We start from the raw sequence: 8,963 nt of genomic DNA, 5'->3' as shown, positions 1-8,963 counted from the left end.
TTTGAGTAATTATTTTTGGATCAAGTCCAATTGAATTGGATTCAGTTTGGATTGACCCGATTAGGTTAAATGTTGACCTAATTGCTAAGGTGGTTTAGTCCCTGATTTGATCAGGGGTTAGGTTTAGTTAAGTCTTGATTTGATTAGAATTTTATTGAGTCTAATTAAGCTTAATTAAGTTGGATTTAATTTATTCTAATTGTGCTTAACCTATTTAGATTAGGTTGGCTCAATTAGGTTCAAACCATCTTGACTTTTCTCCCTGCGCCACCTCACTTCTTCTGTGCATATTTAAATTCATGAGAAGCAACTTCTCATGAATTTTCTCCACACAGAAGCCATCCCACGCCCACCCTTGTGTACCAAATATCTAGATAAAAATAAGTTGGTTGGCCATTCAAATTCAAAAGAAAGTTTGAATTTGAATGAGCAACCAACTAATCCATGTGCCATGGTCTTATCTTGTGCGCCCCATATTTTACACGAGAAAATATTTCTCGTGTAAACTCTCCATGCACAAATCAACTCACGCCCCTTCTCTTCTCACACACAAGTGGATAGGGATGAGTTGGTTTTGCATTTGAATTCAAATTTGATTTGAATTCAAATGTGCAACCACTTATCTTTATCCTCTCATGCGGATAAGACACGTTCGATGTTGTTTTAAAAAGAGGAGAAAGGTGGGACGTGCGTAGAAATTTTAGGAGAGAAACTTTGGGGCGTGAGGAAAGTTTGTGCGCAAGGTGAAGGTCCAAAACCTTCCTAGAGAAAAAGAAAGAAAAGAAAAAAAATTGAGCACAGGGTTTCTAGTGTGTACCCTAGGGTTTCTACCTAGGGTTTGGGAAGTGAGATTGGTGTGCCACAAGTGTCGTGAGTCCACCAAATTTCAGAAAGAGATCCATCAGCCTCTCAAGCAACTGTGCAAATGATCCGGAGCATCCAGGAGTCGGCACACATTGATCGAAGGAGTTCGATCAACATCTGCCATCAAAAAGGTGAAATCACGAACTAGCATTTGTGAGGAGCTGATCAGATGGGAGTTTCGTGTGGAGGATCCGCAGAGGCTAGATATTTATGTGACTATGACGTGACAATCAGAGCCCCCCGACGGTGATCAGATTGCAGTGATCGACTACCCACAAAAGGTGATGTGTTCTGAACATAGTACTGTAAAAGGTTTACTTATTCAAATTTGAATTTCAAATTTAAATGCATGCTGTTGTATCATATTTAGATCTTAGTGTAGGGTTAATTAGTATTAATTAATGAGATTAATTAATAATTCTGCTGTAAAATAATAATTTTGAAAAAGTTTTAAAATTACTATTTTGCCCCTGCACTAAATTTTCGCTACTAATGGTATCAGAGCATGGTTCTAGAATATGATATACATATGCATGCGTAGATTAAGGTGTAATCTATAAGTTTAAATTTAAAATTTAAAATTCAAAATTCAAAATTCAAAAAAAAATTTAAAATTTGAAATTTGAAATTTAAAATTTGTTAGAAGTTTCAAATTTGAAATTCAAAATTTGAAATTTGAAATGAAATTTGAAATTCAAAATTTGAAATTCAAAATTTAAAATTCAAAGATTGGAAATTTGAAATTTAAAATTTGGTTGAAATCTCAAATTTAAAATTTAAAATTTAAAATTTAAAATTTGAAATTTGAAATTCAAAATTTAAATTTTGAAATTGGTATATTTAGATATACTTGATCCAAGTAGCAAGTAATCTAATTGGGTTGGTTGCCATGGCCGTCCGATCATAGGAGAAAAGTAGGGTTTAAAGGCCCTCTCTTCCCATTCGATGGGGTCTCCTATGGCGGTAGGGGTGCCGATGCAATTATATCCCATACCGATGAAGCAGCGAAAGGACTTAATTATAAAATTTATCATGAATGTGTTAGATTAGATCTAAAAAAAAATTATGATTTATTTTGAGTTATTTTCTGTTATGAAATGAGCAATAGGATTGCTGTTTATGAATTGTGTTGACCCGTTTGTGAAATAAGTCAACACATTTGGTGAACAAAAAATAAAATCTTTCAAAATTTGAAAATTATTTTCGAAATGCCAAACCCTGACCCATCAGCCCAAGTACTTAATTAAAAGAATTAAGTATTGTCTAGTAGGTCTAAAATTATGAATTAAGACCTAAGACAATTGCATAAACTTGTGGGTCAATGGGTTAGATGAATTAGGTCCATAATTGGGTTAGACCTAAGGTTAGCTTAAAAAATGGACTAAATGGAGTAATTAGTCAAATCTAATCAAAAGTTGAATTAGATTAGGTCAAGGATACTCTAGACTTAACTTCAATAGTTGTAGTTGAATGGGTCCATGTCTTTAACTAGACCAAGATGGACTTAATTCATGGCTACGCGGTGGAGCCCTATTTACTAAGTTGATCAAAATTAAAACTAATGAACCGGTTGGTGTCTAAGGTAAGTTCGGCAGTTTTGACCAGTGGTTCTTAAGCGGAAGCTACTCGCATTGATTCGATCATTGACGAGTTAATGGCAAATCCCCACCACTGATCTCACTTACCTGGCCAATCTGGTAAGTTAGATTTTGATTAGATCACTTGGTGATTAGAGCTCACCCATGTCATTAGGTAAATCAGTGTGACTGATTTAGGTGCTCCTAATGCCAGCTTTAATTAAATATTTTTTTAATCTGACTTGGTGAAGTCAGTGGGAGGATTGAAATTAGCTGGATGATTTCTTCTCTACTATTCTTTAATAAAATCTTCAAAATTATTAGGTCCCTAAAATGATTAAGTTATAATGATAACTAAGTCATAGTCTCCCATTAAGTGAGTGATAATGAGTCCATTAGTTCAATGATCATTGGAGGCCCAAAGGCCTAGTGCTCATTGGCTAATGGAATTATTATTCATAATATGATAATTTGATTGAGTCTTTCTGATGGTGGTTAGGTTGGCCGGCCAAAGTCGGACCTGATCATTTATTGGTCTGATTCACTAAATTAAGTCATGTTAATGGTTGGACCTAACCAGATCTTTTCAGTGAAGGCCAAAGCCTACTGATTAGGTTCTGGGGCAAAATCAATTACTAGAAGTTGTTTAGAGAAACAACTGGTTAAGAACCTACCCATAGATGCACATGGATTGACCAACCAAAGTTGGGCTCGTGTGTAGTCTGTGTGGATTCTAGTACAAGGAATTAAAGTAATTTCTCGAATTAGAGGATGAGGCTACCAGTTCGTAAAAATATTGAAAAAAACTTTAGACTAAAGTCCAAGTCTTAAGTATTAATTTATGTACTAATAGAGGTCTCATTTTTCTTTATGCAGCTATGGCCACTACCCTGTCGCTCCGGTCATTATTAGATAATGACAAGCTCATGGGACCCAATTTTGATAGCTGGTATCGAAAATTGAAAATCGTCCTTGAGCATGAGCGGATCCTTTATGTAGTAACGGATCCAGCACCTGAGGAGCCAGCTCCGAATGCTAGTAAGACGATCCGAGATACTTACTTGAAGTGGCTCAATGACCGCACCACCGTTCGATGTATTATGCTGGCAGCAATGAATGACGAGTTCAGCCGAAGGTTTGAGAACGCCCAGCCACAGGAGATGCTTCAAATGTTGAACGACTCCTTTGGCATGCCTGACGACGTTGAAAGGCACAAAACTAGTTGTGCCATTTTCAATGCTCGGATGAGGGATGGGGCCTCAGTCACTGATCATGTACTGTACATGATCGAGATGATTGAGCGCCTAAGCAAATTGGGCTTTCCTCTGCACGAGCAGCTCGGTAAGGATGCGATCCTTAATTCCTTGCCCAAGTCTTTCCTCCCATTCCTTACTCATTTTCGAATGACAAAGCCTGCAGTAAACTACCACGGATTGTTGGGGTTGCTGCAGAACTTTGAGAAGGATCACCAACTCCATAAGGAGTCGGTGAATGTAGTGGGAGGGTCTTCTTCTCGTCGTCAACCCTTTGGGAAGGGGAAGAAGAACAAGAAGAAAAAAAATAAGAAGGTGCAATCTCATGCTGGGACAGTAGCACAGGGTCAGACCAAGAAGCGCAAGCACGACCAGAGCCAGGCGGAGTGCTTCTTTTGCAAGAAGCAGGGGCATTGGAAGAGGAACTGTCCTCAATACATTGCCTCCCTGGACCCGAACAGGCCAAAGAAGAAGCAAGATAATTATATGATAACTCCTTGCAACTTTTCGATTTGTGATACTACTGCCTGGGTATTGGATACCGGAAGCCCTTATCATATTTGTAATTCGATGCAGGGTCTGCAGGTCAGTAGGAGATTTGATGAAGGCGAGAGGTTCCTGAACGTTGGAGATGGAAGCAAAGTTTCAGTTCTAGCTTTAGGAATCATGAGTCTTGTAATCAATTCTCGTAATGTAATTCTGAGTGAATGTCACTATTGTCCAAGTTTTTTATTAAATATTATTTCTGTAGGCCTTTTGGCCATGTACGGTTATGATTTTTTAATAAAAGAAAATATTTACAATATCATTTTGAATGGTGTTACAATATTTGTTGGATAATTAAATAATAGAATTTACTTACTATCACAGCCTGTTAATGTGGTTCAAAACTTCGGTAAACGCTCTAGAATAGATAATGTGTCAGAAGTCTACCTTTGGCACTGTAGGATAGGTCATATCAATAAGAACAGGATAAACAGGTTGGCTCAAGAAGGAATTCTTGAAGTTAGTGATTGTGAATCACTTCCAACCTGTGAGTCCTGTCTTCTTGGAAAGATGACCAAGTCACCTTTTACTGAAAAAGGTAAGCGAGCCAGTGAACTCTTAGGTCTGGTACATTCTGATGTATGTGGACCCATGAGCTCAAGTGCAAGAGGTGGATTTTTCTACTTCATAACCTTCACAGACGACCTATCTAGGTATGGGTATGTCTATTTAATGAAGCATAAGTCGAAATCATTTGAAATGTTCAAACTATTTCGAAATGAGGTAGAAAAACAAATTGAAAAGTGTATTAAAACTCTTCGATCTGATCGAGGAGGTGAATACCTTTCCAATGAGTTTCTGACGTATCTAGGGGAGAATGAGATTCTCTCTCAATGGACTCTTCTTGGAACACCACAGCATAATGGTGTGTCTGAAAGGAGGAATCGGACCCTGTTAGACATGGTTCGATCCATGATGGGGTTTCCTGGTCTGCCGATCTCCCTCTGGGGATATGCGCTCGAATCGGCTTTTTACCTTCTAAATAGAGTTTCGAGTAAGTCTGTAGCCAAAACGCCATATGAGATATGGATAGGACGTAAGCCAGTACTCTCGCACCTTAGGGTTTTGGGGTGTCCGGCTTATGTTAAACGTTTAATTACAGACAAGCTTGGACCTAGGTCCGACAAGTGTAATTTTATAGGGTACCCAAAAGAGACCAAAGGGTATTATTTCTACCTTGCTGATGAGCAAAAGGTGTTTGTCAGCCTTAAGATAATTTTTTTAGAAAAGGAGTTTCTTAGTGAAAAAATTGTTGCCTCTAAGGTCGAACTTGACGAAGTTCGACAGGTGGAAAAACCGACACATGTTACTGAACCTGAACCGGATTTGATTAGATTAGATTCGGAGCCCATTGATTATGCACCCTTAAGGCGATCTGGTAGAGTACCACATCAACCGGACAGATACTATGATTTCTTGGTCTGGAATGGTGATCCTGTCGAACTTGATGAAAACGATGAGGATCTGATCACCTACATGGATGCAATGCAGAGATCTGACTCTGAGAAATGGCTAGAGGCCATGAAATCCGAAATAGAGTCCATGAAGGTCAACGATGTGTGGACATTGGTTGACCCACCCAAAGGAGTAAAATCCATAGGGTGTAAGTGGGTCTTCAAAAGGAAGAGGGACGCAGACGGAAAGGTGGAGACCTATAAAGCCCATCTGGTTGCCAAGGGATATCGTCAACGTTATGGTATAGACTATGACGAGATATTTTCTCCTGTGGCAATGCTCAAATCCATTCGGATTATGCTTGCGATAGCTGTCCATCTGGACTATGAAATCTGGCAGATGGATGTGAAGACAGCTTTCCTAAACGGAGAGCTGGACAAAGAGGTGTATATGATACAACCTGAAGGGTTCACATCCACAGATGAGTCTAAGGTGTGCAAGCTACAGAGATCCATTTATGGACTTAAGCAGGCATCTCGGAGTTGGAACATACGTTTTGATAGGACGATCAAAACGTATGGCTTCGTTAAGAACGGAGAAGAGCCTTGCATTTATAAGTGGGCTAATGGTCCAGTAGTAGTATTTCTTGTATTGTATGTGGATGACATTCTCTTAATCGGGAATGATGTCCCTGCATTACAGGGAATAAAGATTTGGCTATCGTTACAGTTCTCTATGAAGGATCTGGGAGAAGCTTCCTACATCCTAGGGATGAGGATCTATAGGGATAGATCCAAAAAGTTGCTTGGCTTATCCCAGTCCACGTACATTGATACTATGCTGAAAAGGTTCAGCATGAAAAATTTCAAGAAAAGCTATCTACCGATAGGCCATAGAAATTCTCTCTCGAAGAGGGATTGTCCGACAACACCTTAAGAGAGAGAGCGTATAGGTAGGATTTCATATGCTTCGGTAGTGGGATCTATCATGTACACCATGACATGTACATGACCAGATGTGGCATACTCACTAGGGGTAGTGAGTAGATACCAATCTGATCCAGGAGAGAATCACTGGAAGGTTGTTAAAACCATCCTGAAGTATTTAAGAAATTCTAAGGACCAGTGGACTGTGGCTGATTCAGTATGCGAGGTGGAGTATATTGCTGCATCAGATGCTGCCAAAGAAGCGGTGTGGCTGAGAAAATTCATCACCGAGCTCGGAGTAGCACCCTCCCTTGTTGGTCCAGTTCTGCTCTACTGCGACAGCTCTGGAGCCATTGCTCAGGCGAAGGAACCAAAGGCACACCAGCGGACGAAGCATATTCTGCGCCGCTACCATCTCATCTGGGAGATCGTGGATCGAGGTGACGTCGACCTTCAGAAGATCGACGGGAAGGAGAACCTGGCCGACCCATTCACTAAAGCCATTGCGGTGAAGGAGTTCAACGACTACATAGTATTAGATGCTCCAAGGTAGAGATAGGATTGGATCCAATATCTGTTAGGTGAGAGATCCAATGACGGCTTTGCATCTACTTATGAATGGTGGGTCTGACTTAACTAAGGAGTGTAGCCAATATCTGTCAAGTAAGCCTACATAACTTAAAGAACGCATCGCTACATCATACTTGAGTAAGCATTGAACAAGAGTTATTCACTCATCGATATAATGTGTTAAATAATATATGTCAGGTGAGGTGCACGTACATTGGTGGGATCGTAGTACCTAGTAGAACAAATATGTAATTAAGTACAAATATCTAACTAGAATCTCCACTCTTCTCAGTTTAATCATATTAACTTCAAATCTTTTAGCCCGTATCCTAGAGTCCAATCGTTTGACCTAAATCAATTTCAAGGACTGGTTCAGAAATCTCAAGATAGTCTTGATATTTGAAAAATTAGGATATGTTCTCGACCAGGACCCTCCCCCTCCTTTGCCAAACCATCCTAGAGCAGAACAAAGAGTGGCACTAGATAAATGGATGGATGATGATAATCGGATCAAGTGTTATATACTGGCTTCTATGTCAAACGAGTTGTAAAGCCAGCATGAGTATATGCCAACTGCCAAGGCTATGATCACTCATCTACAAGAGTTGTATAGTGAGCAGAGTCAATCAGTGCATTTTAAAGTTTCGAAGAGGCTCTTCAACTCCAAGATGTGTAAGGGACAATCGATCCACGGTATTATCTGACAATGATCAAGGACTTAGAGGAGCTTGAGAAGCTTGGCCTTATGATGCAGAAGGAATTACAATTGGATCTGATCCTACAATCCTTGACTAGTTCATACAAATAATTTATAGTAAATTACCATATGAACAAGTTAAACTGTATCCTACCCGAACTCATCAACATGTTGGTTACCACAGAGGAGACTTTGAAGAGTTCAAAGGGCTCCATTTTTGCTGTAGAGCAGGCATCTTCTTTCCAAAGAAAGTTTTCAGGGAAGAAGAAGAACAAGCTTGCAAAAAAGCAGAAGAAAGAGAAAAAGCCAAAGGACACTCTGAAGAAGGCTACAGACAAAGAAAAATGTTTCCACTGTCAAAAAGACGGCCACTTAAAAAGAAACTATCCACTGTATCTAGAGAGCCTAAAGACTAAGAAGGGAGACAGACCTTCGGAAGATATATCTAGAATGCTTGTTGTTGAATCTAACTTTATGATTTTCTCTAATTCTAATTGGATATTAGACTTTGGTTCAAATGCTCATATATGTACTTCTATGTAGGATCTAGTGAAAAATAAAAGGTTGAGGTATGGTAAGATGATACTTAGAGCTAGCAATGGAGCAAAAATTACTGCAGAAGTCATTGACACCTATTCTCTTTGATTATCATCTGATTTTAAATTAATTTTGAAAGACTGTTATTATGTGCCTATATCTAGTCAAAATTTGATTTTCATTTTTGAACTAGTATAGAAAGATTTTATTTTTAATTTAATAAAGACTTCTGTTTGATTTATTTAAAAATAAATTGGTTGCACGTTGTCTCTTAATTGACAATCTTTATCATCTGCATGTTGATGCATGTATGAATATAAACGAGCAAATAGTCAGTAGTGCCGTAGGTCATAAATGATCAAGAAATGATGTTAACCACAAGTATATGTGACACCTTAGGCTTGACCATATTGAAGAAAATAGGATAAATAAACTGAAAAGAGATAGTCTCTTAGGCTCATTTAACTCTGAGTCATATCCAATTTGTGAATCTTACCTTCAAAAAAAGATGGTCAAATTACCCTTTGTAGGATATGGGGAAAGGGCCATTGAGATACTTACCTTTGTATACTATGATATGTGTAGACCATTTGATGTA

At 38.7% G+C, this 8,963-nt stretch overlaps 1 pseudogene; it reads left to right on the top strand.

The window, feature by feature from the left end:
• The window catches only part of LOC140856195 (disease resistance protein RPM1-like), a 60,222-nt pseudogene that overhangs the window by 45,436 nt on the left and 5,823 nt on the right, over positions 1-8,963 (top strand).

The sequence above is a fragment of the Elaeis guineensis genome, chromosome 3 (assembly GCF_000442705.2).
Source record: "Elaeis guineensis isolate ETL-2024a chromosome 3, EG11, whole genome shotgun sequence".
Classification (NCBI taxonomy): Eukaryota; Viridiplantae; Streptophyta; class Magnoliopsida; order Arecales; family Arecaceae; genus Elaeis; species Elaeis guineensis.
The sequence above is the reverse complement of the archived record's forward strand: the minus strand, read 5'-3'. Positions and strand labels throughout refer to the sequence as shown.